General features: G+C 38.2%; 1 protein-coding gene and 1 pseudogene across 1 annotated transcript in view; one reads left to right on the plus strand and one right to left on the minus strand.

Annotated features, from left to right (window-relative positions):
- The window catches only part of LOC105742932, a 13,332-nt pseudogene extending 6,133 nt beyond the window's left edge, over window positions 1-7,199 (minus strand).
- The window catches only part of Col11a1 (collagen type XI alpha 1 chain), a 229,240-nt gene that overhangs the window by 194,026 nt on the left and 21,754 nt on the right, over window positions 1-13,460 (plus strand). The window lies entirely within an intron of this gene.

The raw sequence follows: 13,460 nt of genomic DNA on the forward strand, positions 1-13,460 counted from the left end.
TGCAGCATTAGGGTATTTATTTGTTCTCATTCTGTTTTCCTAATGTGTGAGTTCACAGCTATGAATTTCCCTCTGAGAACTGCTCTCATCGTATTCCATAAATTATGATAAGTTGTGCTTGAATTTGCATTGAATTGTAGATACTGTTGAATTTCTTGTTTAATTTCATCTGTGATCCATTGGTTTCTGAGTAGGGTGTCATTTAATTTCCATGTATTTAAGGTTTTTTTCTGGTTTCTTTTGTCATTTCCAGTTTCATTGCACTGTGGTCAGATAATGTGCATGGGATAATTTTGTTTTCTTATATATACTTAAGAATGACCCATGGACCAGTATCTGATCTATTTTAGAAAATGAGCCATGTGCTGCTGAGAAAAATGTGTATCGAGCTGTATTTGGGTGGAACACTCTGTATATGTCCACCAAGTCCGTTTGTTTCAAGCTCTGGTTCAGTTCTATTATTTCTTTGCTAATTTTTTGTCTGGTTGAGCTATCTTTTGGAGATAAGGGGGTGTTAAGGTCTTCTGTTAAAATTGTGATATTGGATATTAGATTTTTCATGTCCATTAAGATATGCTTTATATAGTTGGGTGCTCCTGTGTTTGGTGCATACTTATTTATGAGGGTTACCTCTTCCTCTTGAATTTTTCCCCTAACCAGTATAAAGTGGCCTTCTTTATTTCGCTTGATCATTGTTGGTTTGAAGTTGAGACTATCTGAGAATAGGATTGCTACCCTTGCTTTTTTCTGAGGTGCTGGGGCATGTAGTATTGTTTTCCATCCTTTGACTTTCAGCCTATGAATGTCTTTACGAGTTAAATGTGTTTCTTGTATATGGCATATTGTTGGATTTTGTTTCCTAATCCACTGAGCCGGTCTATTTCTCTTAATTGGTGAATTGAGTCCATTTACATTGATGGTTAGAATTGCGATCTATTGACTTACTTTTGCCATGTTGTTTACCTGTTGTCGTTTACTCTTTTTTCTCCTGTGTTTAGTTGCTTGCCCTATTTACTTGGTTGCTTCTGATCTTATTCGTGGAGTTCTGATCCTTTTCGTCCCTCTCTAGAACATGTTTCAGTAGCCTGTGTAGGGTTGACTTTGTCATCATGAAATTCTTTAGCTGTTCTTTGTCATGAAAGTATTTCACTTCTCCAGCAAACTTAAAAGAGAGTTTTGCAGGGTATAGTAGTCTGGGCTGGAAATTGTTTTCATAGAGCACCTGAAGTACTCTGCTCCATGCTCTTCTTGCCTGCATGGTTTGTGAAGAGAAGTCAGCCGTAATTCTGATGGGTTTTCCTTTGAATGTGATCTGCTTCTTTTCTCTAGCGGCTTTCAGTAGATTATTCTTGTGCTGAATTTCTGGGGTCTTGACTATTATATGTCTCGGTGTGTTTTTCATTGGGTTGAGGTTCCTTGGAATTCTATTTGCTTCAGTTACCTGAATGTTAGATTGTTTCCTCATATTTGGGAAGTTTTCTGCTATTACTTCTGCCCATATTTTTTTAATGTCATTTGTGTTGACTCCTTCTTTCTCATTGATGCCTATTATTCTCACATTGTTCATCTTTGCATCATCTTGCAGGTGATGGATTATTCTTTCCTGCATCCTCAATTTTAAGAGATCCTTTCTTACCTTTTCAATAGCTACACCAGCATCTTCAACATGTGAAACTGTCTTCACATTCACTTAAACGGTTTTGCAAGCTTCTGATTGAGATTTTAATTTCCTCCATATCTCTTTGACTCTGCTTCATGTGATCTATTTCTTTCCTGTATTGCTCATTCAAGGAATCTGTCATTTTTCTAATCTCCTCTATTTTTTATCAACATCTTCTTTAGAAGCAGTTATAGATTCTTTTACTGCAGTGCTTTTTTCAGATTGGGGTTCCTCCCTGTTTCTGTAGTTGCTTCTTTACTTCAGATGCTATGAGTTCTAAGAATTCTTTTTTTATTTCAGAAAAGAATTGCACTCTGATTTCCTCTATATCTTTCTGCTGTTGCTTATTTACTATCGACGCTCTTAATTCATGCATTTGAACTGAGCTAGTGTCTTCTTCATTTGTTCTGGGTGGGCATTGGGTTTCCTCCATATGTTTCTGCATTTGATTCTTTACTATAGATGTTATTAATTCAGGGATTCCTTTTTTTATTTCCAATCTTAGTTCCTCTATACCTTTCTGCAGCTATTTCTTTATTTCAGAAGCCGTTGATTCGTTGCTTTCAGTTGTATGATTCCCAATTTGTTCTGTGTTAGTGTCCTCTGCACTTGTTATGGGTGGTGTTGGGTTCTGAGGTTGCATTTTGTTCCTTCTCGTCATTTTGTGTAGCACTGTCTTCTGACCTTCGTTGTACATCTTTGTTGTAATTATAACCTTAGCACGTACTGAAGTTCACGTGCAGATCTACAGAGTTTGGATTTATTCAGCTGTGCCTGGCTTGGGTCTGGCTGCTGTGCTCAGCTCCTTCCTGCTGCGCTCAGCTCCTTCCTGCTGCTACCCTTGGGGGTGATCCTGTTGTGCCCCTCTGGCAAGATTTTCTGCTCCTCGACTACCTGGGTGGTTCTATTCTCTACACTCTCTTCAGGGATTGCAGTTGCAGGGTTATACCCCAGGCCTGTATGACAGTCCTGAGCTGAGCCTGAAGGGGACAAATTGGAGTAGGGGGTAGAGGCAGCTCTCCCACACACTCCCCGGGCCTGGGCTAGGACTGGGTCTGGGGGTTCCCAGAACATGGCAGAAATTCCTACTGGGCGGGCGGGGTGGGGGAGGTGCTGCAGAGTAGTGGGGGGCATCCCAAGAGTGTGGAAGAGGCTCTCACCCATGCTGCGACTGGGCTGTTACCAGTAATAGGTCCCACTGGCGCAGGGTAGCTGGATACTCTCCCACACACTCACCGGGCCTGGGCTAGGACTGGTTTTGGGCGTTCCCGGAACTTGGCAGAAATTCCTACTCAGTAGGCAGGGTAGGGGAGGTGCTCTGTATTAATTATTGTAAGTGTACTACTAACCTGTTTTGAAACTTTCTTATTGGTATTTCTCACTAAAATTATTTAAAAATAAAATAAAATCAGTGAAACGAATTTGGGAATCATTATAAAACAGATTGATTTGCATTGTTAGACTCTTGTAAGTAAAAAGATTTTAAAGCAGAATTTACATGAAGGAGGACGTCACATAAGTAGACAGTGTTTAAAATTTCACTTTTGTAGAACCTAGATTTTTTAAAATTTTAACTTAGTATTGTATAAAATAATAGGTACAGTATGATATTTCAACAAATGGATACAGTATCCACTGATCATATTAGGGTAATTAGCAGCTCTCTAATTCCGTTCTCTTTGTTCATTGTGTTTGGGAAATTAGAGCTGTTCTAACGTTCATCTAGCATAAAATAGGCTGTTACCCGACACAATCAGTCCACCGTGCTCTTGAGCCTAGACCTCAGCTCCGCCCTAACTGTCCTTGGTGTCTGCTGCCCAGCCTTGCTGTCTCCTCCCTCCCATTTCCCCTTTGGAAACTCTAGTATTCTTTATTCTGTCTGGCTTTTACAGATTCCATGTGTAAGAGAAAATGTGGTATTTGTTTTTCTTATTTCATTTAACATAATACTCTCCAGTTGTATGTATTTTCTTGCAAATGACAGAATTTTGTTTTCCCTATGTCTGAAGAACACATATGTATATGTGATGTTATATCCTATTTTTATACACTCCTACGTCTGTGGACATCTGCATTGGCTCCCTATCTTTGCAATGTACAATACCTGGAGTGTAGGTATTTCTTTGAACATGGGCCTCATTTCCATTAGATGTAGAAGTAGAAAGGCGATAACAGGACCAAATGGTAGGTCGACGCTGAATCTTGTGAGGAGGCTCCTTAATGGCTGTATTAATTTGCAGTATGTGAGTGTTCCTGTTTTCCACATCCTTGCAGCATGTGTTGTGTGTTGTCATTTTGATAATAGCCATGCTAACAGGGATGAAATGATATCCTGTTGTGGTTTTGACCAAAATGTCCCAGGTGGCTAATGACACTAAACATTTTTCATATATTGGGCAGTCACATCTTGAGTTCATTTTGGAGAGGGAGGAGTCAAAATATCAATCTTCTACATGTAGATATTGATCTTTTCCAGCACAGTTTAAAGAGCTTGTCCTTTCCTGAAAGTGTCTCAGACTCATAGTGCTCCTTCTGTTTTCAGCCTCCCCAGCTCTGGGATTACAGGCTTGCATCACCACAGCCAGTCTCAGTGGCTGGCTCAGCACACCCCAGGGGCAGGAACAGCACAACATGCGGTGCCCGGGATCGAACCCTGGTACCTGCGCTTACCTAAAAAGGTGCTTATTCCACTGAGCTATCTCACTGGCCTGTTTTTGGTGTCTTTGTTACCAAATGTGTGATTTTATTTCTGGTATCTCTTTTCTGCTCTGTTAACCTGGGTGTGTTTTTATACTGATCACATACTCTTTGGGATATTATGACTGCACAGTACGTCTTGAAATCAGGTAATGTGACACCTTCAGGTTTGATCTTTTTGTTCAAGATTTCTGTATTATCTTTTCTAAATCCTTATGAATATCAGGATTTTTTTCTAGTTTTAAGAAGAATGTCTTTGATTTTTTGATGGTGATTGAAATGAGTGTGCAAATTACTTTAGGTAATGTTGCTATTTTAATGATATTACTTCTTCCAAAGATGAACATGGGAGGCAGTTCCATCTTTTGTTCTAGATATCCTGTTACCTCAAAATTATTGTGAGATTGCTTTGATAATTTCATACAGCAAAAGTTCATTATCTGTGTATAAGAATACTGCTGATATTTGAAAGTTGATATTTTGAATTGAATTCATTTATCTGTTCGAGTAGTCTTATTTATGAGAACTAGGATTTTCTACCTATAAAATCTTATCTGTACAAAGAGTTAATTGGTCTTCCTCCTTTCCAATTGAGTAAATTTAATTTCTTTCCCTTGCCTAATTGTTCTGGCCAAAACTTTCAGTAGCATATTGAATAAGAGCAGGAAGAGTGGAAATCCTTTTGTTTCAAACCTTAGAGGAGATATTTTCAGCTTTTCTCCATTCAGTGTAATGTTGGTGGTTAACTTGGCACAATAAACATGAGTTATGTTAACATTGACTCTTTTCTAGATCTAGTTTATTCAGGGTATTTATCATTATTATATTTATTTATTTGCATATGTTGAACCATCTCTCGTCTTTGGGATAACATGCTGTTGGATTCCATTTGCTTGGTCTTTTTGAAATTTTCTGTGTGTGCTTATCTAGAGTGTTGATCTAGTTTTCTTTTTCGGTTGCTCTCCCTTGTTTATTAAGGTTATGCTAACTTTAAAGTATGTTTGAGAGCGTACTTCCTTTTTAATTCTTTTTGTTGTTGTTGTTGTTCAGACTGTGTTTTACACAATCTGCTGATTAAGGGACAACAGGCCTTGTAATTTTTTTCAAGTATTTTCATGGAATTCTGTTCTCATAAAAATCATGAAAACTGAAATGACTTAAATCACTGAAACTTTAAATATACCTTACATAGTCTTGTTTGTACAAAAGTGCAAATTAAATGTAAACATAACACAATCATGATAATTTTATGCGAATCTGCTTTTTGTGATCTTTAGTTATATATAAAAGTTTCTCTGTTCTGTTACTTGTGAAAAGATCAATACCAGATTGAGTTACTATCTGTTAGCATAGGGTCCTGAAGAGCTTATTTTATATTTATCTTTCACAGTGGTTACCTGTGCTCCCTAATCTGAGATCACCTAAATACTGGAAACAAAAGAGAAAAGCCATAAACCAACAAATAATTTATGTCCACAAACCAACAAATAAGTTGGCTGTAATGTACCATAAAACACAGAGAAAGCCTCACGCATGCACAGTAAGCACCACATACTGCACAGCGCCACAAGGGGCACACGAGCACAGACGCCAGCCACAGCCAGAGCCTGCGCACTGATACCGGCCCTCTTGGACCTCTGCTGGGATCAGCAGCCAGGTCCTTACCACACAGCGTTGTGACAACACAGCTGCACCGGAAGGAACAATTCAGGAGGTCTCTGACTAACTTCTGCAGCGAAGCTCCTCCAGAGCCAAGGAAGCATTTTGAATGCTCCACCTTTTCTGTTTCCTGCCTCCTCCAATCTCTTGCAAGGTATTGATATCGACTCCATCCTCTTGAATAACTCTTAAGATAAGATGACAACAACTTGTAGTATTTGGAGTTCTTAGTAGTAGGAAACTTCTTCCCTAAAATATATAAAATCTCTAATACAGTATAAAAGAGGATTTCCAGAATCAGGTCTGATTATCAGTGGTGCCTCTGTACTTGTTAATACTATTAAATGTCTTAGATCTTCACCCCGTATTTTCTGACAAGCATTACAAATGTCAGAGCTATCACCACAGAACAGGCACTGATGAAACCTGTGTCACTCTATGTTCAGAAGTGGCGTTTTACTCATCCTTTCCCCAAGCTGAAGGTGTACGGTGTTCTGTTGCTAGAACGATGGAGCCTGGAACAGGATCTTATGTGCCATAGTATTTTTTTAGTCAGAGCGAGTCCAGCTGCTTCATGTGTTCTTTGAAGCTAACGAAATGAGCAGATGCCCCTGTGCTAGCTCTCCACTGGGAAGAGACTCCTCTGTAGCCAAACTCATGCAGCATGTATTGCAGGCCGTCTCGGTTACCAGAAGTTTCCAACAAGTATTTGATCAGTATGCTTTCCTGTTCTCTAGAATTTGTAGCCACTGTGATTAGCTATCAGGACTAAGTAAGAATGGACTCGGTCCAGTTTGTAAGCCAGTTACACTCTGGCAAGAGAGCATCTCTGGGCATGACAGAGCCCTCAGGAAGGGCCTGTACTTCTATAGCGAGCTGCCCTTGTTTCTCAAGAATGTAGTTTCATCCCTTTTTATTAAAAACATCATCTCTGTGCACGTCTTTGGCTTTGTGGATTTTCTCTTTGGCTACAAGCTTACCTTTTAAGTATTTATTAGGATGTACTACAATCCATAGAATACATTTCCCCATATTTCCCCAGCCTTACTTTGGAGTTTTCTGTCTTCTTTTCACAGCAGTCAAAGTACAAATAAACTTTGCTTATGTCAGGTGGATATGGTTTATAGTGAGTAACCTGGAGGTCTGGCTGCTGATGGCAGGACACATGCACGCCTGCACGCATGCATGCATGCACGCATATGTGCCACTCCTCCCTCCACAGCCCTCAGCCACAGTACCACAGCCTGCTTCTTTCCTTTTAATTCTTTGGAATAGAGTTGGTCTTAAGAGTTTGATAAAATTCAACCGTGCAACAATCTGGTCTTGGGCTTTTTGTCGGGAGACTATCATTAATTCATTTTATTACTTGCCTCATCTGTTCAGTTTTTCTGTGTCCTCACAGATTGCTGCCTTTTGAAAACTGCTGTGCTTTCATAAACAATCTCTACAGCCTTGCCTTTATCAGGATTTGTATAAAATTGCATTGTCTTCTCTACCTCTTGTTGTCTATTGTCTAGCCTATTAATGAATAAAACATGACTTAAACATGAAAATATATTTCTTAGTCAGATTCCCTCTTCAGTAATCTGAGGCCTCAGAGCAATAAGGGGCACTACTCTCTTTTAATATTGGCTTTATTTTAGGAAAAATTTACTCTGAAGATCCTCATAGTGAGCATGGAATAACTTTGGGTTTTACTTTTGTCTCAGCAAAACTTAAGTTTGAGTTCATACTTATGAGCAAACATTCCTTTTTACTTGAAGTGAACTTAGTATATAATAAATATTTCCTATAATAAAATTTAATCGTCATTAAGTTAGTGCTATTTTGCCATTGCTTTTCTTATTTTTATCTACAAATCCCAAACCTGTCATATTAACTTTTATTGTTGGGATAAAGTACCTGACATATGCAATTTATTTTTTTTATGTTTTTTTTATTTTTTCCCCATAATTTTATTGATAAACAAATAGCAATGAGACAGTTTCAAATCAAATAGGTAGGACAGTTTCAATAATTCACACACTGCATGCTTTCTTCCTAGTGGTTAATTGTTGTACAAGATGCGGACATGATATCCTATTTACAAACACCATTAGAACAAATCACTCTATTCATTAAGAGAATGTAACTATATATCTATCCTAACCATTTTGAATACACAGATCAATTAAGACTCAGGACATATGAGAACTTGCACTGTTACGTCATATAACTCGGTAGTGTCCCAAATTTTCTGATCAAGGAGATTATGGGGCCAAAGAGGAAAGTGATCAATGATGTAGAGTGTGCCTAAGGAGAGTCACATGGAGAACACTCTCTCAGGCTTTCACAGAGAGCACATTGGCCAAGCAATGGCCGTGACTCATCCACATGGCTGACACTGACAAAGGATCTACAATCTGAGGTACAGGATCTCAGGATAAATCCTGAGGGGATTTCACTGACTTTATCAGACCAAAAAGCTACAACTCTTGTTGCGTAGGTCCTGCTTTACCTTGGTCTTAACCATCCAACAGAAAAGTATAATGACATATGCAATTTAAAGAACAAAGATGTGTTTGGCCAACCATTCCAGAGGTTTTCCTTGACTGGCTAACTCCAGGAAGAAAGGATGTGGCAGAAGAATGCTGCTTACATCAGGGCGGCTCGGAATCCCGAGAGAGATCAGACGAGCTGGAGATGCACATTCCCTCCACAGACATCCCAGGGACCTGCCGCTTCTGGGCACCTCCTAGCAGCAGTGGCCTCTGTGCTGTGGGAATCCACTAATAAGTGTGATACTCTCAGAGCCCACCCGCTCAGGACCCTGCTTCCGAGCACAAGAAACTGTGGAGGGGCATGCCATGGGTTTTAATCCAAAGCCTGTTACAGTTATTCCACAAAGTAATTACGAAGTATAATACAGTTTTTGAGAACTTTAGCGTCTTTATGTTATTATTATTACTGTTCTTAAAATCTTTCAGATTGATTCTTCTTTCTTTTTCTCACAGCCTCAAATGATAGGGTGCAGAATAAAAATCAGTTGCCTACAAAACAGTAAAGTCAAATTACCCATCTTCTAGTGCAGTTCTGTCACTTATTGCCTTGGGCACATGATCTGTCCAGTCTTTCTCAGGGACCTCCCCAGGCAAGGCTGCATGAGAGAAACGCATCAAACTGTTAGGCATTAGTGGTTAGTTATTAACTACTTCTGAAACCCTAGTCAGCCCCCCACAGAAACTGAGATTATAGCTTCTTCTACAGCGTTTGTGCTTTGTTATGTCGTGGAAATCTCATACCTGTATTCTTACCAAAGTTTTGGATTTAGTTATTTGCCAGTGAGATATATTTTAAGAACATTAGTTAATCCCTGACTCTTAGCTCTTTTTCCTTTATAATAAAAGCAAAGACATGTTTGTCACAAATTAGAAATAGCTGTAATAAAATATGGAGAACAAAATATATGTAACCTATTTCTGGAAGAACAATGAAGTATTACCATTTTTAATCCAAAATTTAAGATTCCACAGTATGAGTAAACTGCAACAATCTCTGATTTTCTTCTTTAGATTTAAATATCAGATTTTTTTTTTTTTTTTTTTGGAACTGGGGATTGAACTCGGACTCTTGCGCTTGCCAGAGAAGCACTTATTCTACTGAGCCATCTCCCCGGCCCAATACCAGATAAATTTAGAGAATAGAAAATCATACTATATTTCCTATAAATATTTCTAATTGAACATCCTAATCCATTCTTTTGATTAAAAGGAGCAAGACATTCTTGGAAGAAATTATTTTTAGATACATCAAGACAGGTAGAAAATAAGGAGTTAAGGAAAAAATAAGGAATTGTATTTGCAAAAATATAATTGTACTTTTATGTAGATATAGTCTCATTAAAGCGAGAGCCCTGGAAAAGCAGGTGAATATGTGCTGACTTGCAGTGCTCCAGCATGCACGTGGAGGCTGGTTACAGACGGATGGACAGTTGAAGAAACCGTGGTGGGAAAATGGATACAGTGTGTGGAAAAAATAGGGCTGTTTATCTCCATTCACAAAAGCTCAATCCCAACTGAATTATCGATTGAGCAAGAACATATTTTAGCAAAAATTATTGGAGAATGAATTTATGATCTGCAGTCATTAATTCTGGTAACGTGCCTATAACCACAAAGAAAATAACCTATACAAGAAACGTTCTATTGAGAATATATGGAAAAATTGAAATAGAAGAACGTAGTTATCATATGGAAAATACTTGCCACAATAGATTTTCTAGGATATTTGGGTATTTCTTATAAATTGTGATTGAAGAAAACAACCAAATTTTTAAAAAAATCAATAAAAATTGAGAAAACAGATTTCACAGATATATCCTTCAACAATCTAAATATGTAAAACAATGTTGAATAAAAAAATATGTAGTAAAAGTCAAATAGATATATAATCTTTTATCAATTAACAAATTTGACAGTGTTGGAAATGATGTTTCAAATAACTGCAGGGATTTTTAAAATACACAGTTGTCAGTGCAGGAGTAGCGCTGCTGAGGAGTGGTTAAGGTTGCCTAGCGTGATCTCAAGCGCGCTGTGTCTGCTGCTGCGGCCTCCAGATGCCTACCCACACCGTTGCACATGTCCCCCAGGAGACGCAGAACGCTGCTCCTGTCGTTTTTCGTATTATTGACCACAGATGCATTGTATTATAGTCATAAATCAAAGCATGGCGTGAAAACAAAAGTATACAGGTTTGAATCAGTGTAGAAACCTAATATTTAGCAAAATCTAAGTTACTCATTTAAAATGTTTCATTTATTGTTTTTCCTTTACTGTAGTGCACTGTGAATTCAGCAGAGATGGTCTTCCAAATTGCGGTCTTTGCTCTGAGCACTACTATACAGTATTATGCTCACTCCTGATGTCAGCCACGAGGCTATGGTGGGAACGATCAGTCATTTCAGTGAGAGCTGCTGCTAGACCGTTGTGTTCAATGCACTCAGTATAATGCATACATTGTCAGCTAATGATATTTGTGATTTGTCCTGGGCGTATTGGGACGTAATCGCATCGTAAGGTGTGCACCGTGCCTGTGTATACAGTCCACACACCTGTAATGTGTATGTATCATGCAGAATGCAGTCTGGAACGAGGGCCTATGGAGTAGTAGCTACTTCATTTATGTAGTGTGCACAACACTTAAAACTTAAGTTTACATTCAAACGTAAGTGATAAAACAGAGTGCCAAGACAAAGGCTAGCGAAGTGCAGGAGGACAGGTGTTTCTGGGGAAGCAGGTAGGTTATAGTAGTTGCAAGTAGGCAGCAAGATGGCTCTAAGTTTCTGCTACTGACCTGGATTACGCAATACACTTGAATGCTGAGAGATTAGGATAATATTTACTTGAGTCATTCTCTGCATTATATTTTACTTTGGTGTTATTAGAAAAGGGAGGTGCCCCCTTTTTGATTTTTGATGAGTTGTTTAAAATAATCTTATCAAAATTTTCAGTATGTTCTGTCATCCTTTTTTAAAAATAATTTATACAAATATGATTAGTTATTTTTAGGCTGTTCTATTCACTTTATGAATAAAATTAGAAGACTGTTGATGAATTATTAATGACACAAGCACTGTGATAACTACAAATTACTTACAGAGCTATTCATATTTATTTTAATAAAGTTGAAACATCAACATTAGGTCAGCACAATCTAACATTAATATGCAGATTTTCCTCTTTTAAAACATAGTATAACTTACTGAAAGCTCTTTAACAAAATGTGTGAAATTGTTTTCTGTGTTAGATCTAGATAGACTCACATGCTTATCTGATTGTCTGTATTGTACAGTAATCCATGGTCTTCACTAAAGTAAAATTCTAATGGTATGAAAATTTATTCTAATGCCAATAATCTTGTACTAAACTATAACTTGTTTGGCCTTAACATTGGAAATTAATGCTTCACTCTTAAGTGATCACCAGCTAAACTAGCAGATTTAGTTGAGTAGTGCTTTACACTGTAAGCCAGTAACAACCGTGCCATAACATTTCACTGCAGAAGTAGCAGTGGTCAGTGTTTAACATATTAGCACATTTTTTCAGTGAATGTGACAGAGAAATAATAATACTGTACTTCCTAATAGAATATTGATCAGTATATTAAAGTGGCAACATTACGATTGTATTGAACAAGTAGGAAATTTTAGTGATCATTTTTAGCTCACAATACTTAGGTTGTATACACTGAAAAATTGGAAATAAATGTGTATTTTCTTAAGGCACTAGACATTATATAATTCATATCAAAGAGCCATAGAATTTTAATACGAATTTGTTACTAGAGGTAGCTTCCTGCCTTTATTGGAAAAAATCACACAGCTTAACAATTTATAATTTTAAAACCTGAAAATAAGACGGGCCAAATAGCTGAGCAGATTAAAGTGCTTCCAATAGGTTCAAGGGCCAGGGGTTCTTTGATCCCCGGGCCTGCTGTGCCAGCCCCGCCCCTGTGGCATGCTGAGACGACAGTTGAGACTGGGCGCGGTAGCACACCTGCAATCCCAGCTCTTGGGAGGCTGTAAACAGGCGGGTCACTGCGAGCCCAGTCTAGTAGTGAGATCCTGAACACCCTGTAGACCCTTCCCTAAAATACAAAAATAATGAAAATAAAACCTGAAAATGTACATATTATATGGATTTTTTTAAACTTACGTATTTGGTGCAGGGTCTCGCTACATAACTCTGACTCATGATGAACCTTCTGTTTCGTCGCTGGGATCACAGGTGTGTGCCACCACACCTGGTTTTGGTGGCTGGCTTGGCGGGCCTGGCCCGGGGTGCAGCCCTGGGGTTCCAACCCAGGTCCGTGTGCCTGCCAGGCTGGTGCTTTACTGTGGGGCTGTCTCCCTGTCCCTGTGTATGGAATGTTAATAGCCCACTTTATATTGACAGAAGTCTTACATTAAAAATGTTGAATTAACTAATACTGATTACAAAGACAGATCAGGCTTTAACATCTTCATACACACACACACACACATGTCACATGCACCAAACATACATGTATCATACTTTGTGCATATGTTACATGGCAAATAGTTTATAGTATACATGTACTAAATATATACTATTATATATAAACATATACTATTATATGTAATAGTAATTCAAATTGTGACATAAATGTAACAGTGTAAAATACATTGTGGTTATAAAAGAGATTAAATCCACTCACAATTCCTTTTCATTAAAAATTATGCCCCTGAAGGTCATTATGTGAGCAGTGTCAGCATTTAGATTGATGAACACTGAGGATTAAGTATCTGTTTGAGAGATACACAGTTCAAATAATACTAAAATCTTTGAGAATTTTTTTTTTTTTTTTTTTTTTTTTTGGTGGAACCAGGGATTGAACTCAGGCCCTTGCGCTTGCCAGGGAAGCACTTATTCCACTGAGCCATCTC

The sequence above is a fragment of the Octodon degus genome, unplaced genomic scaffold (assembly GCF_000260255.1).
Source record: "Octodon degus isolate 3935 unplaced genomic scaffold, OctDeg1.0 scaffold00084, whole genome shotgun sequence".
Taxonomy (NCBI): domain Eukaryota; kingdom Metazoa; phylum Chordata; class Mammalia; order Rodentia; family Octodontidae; genus Octodon; species Octodon degus.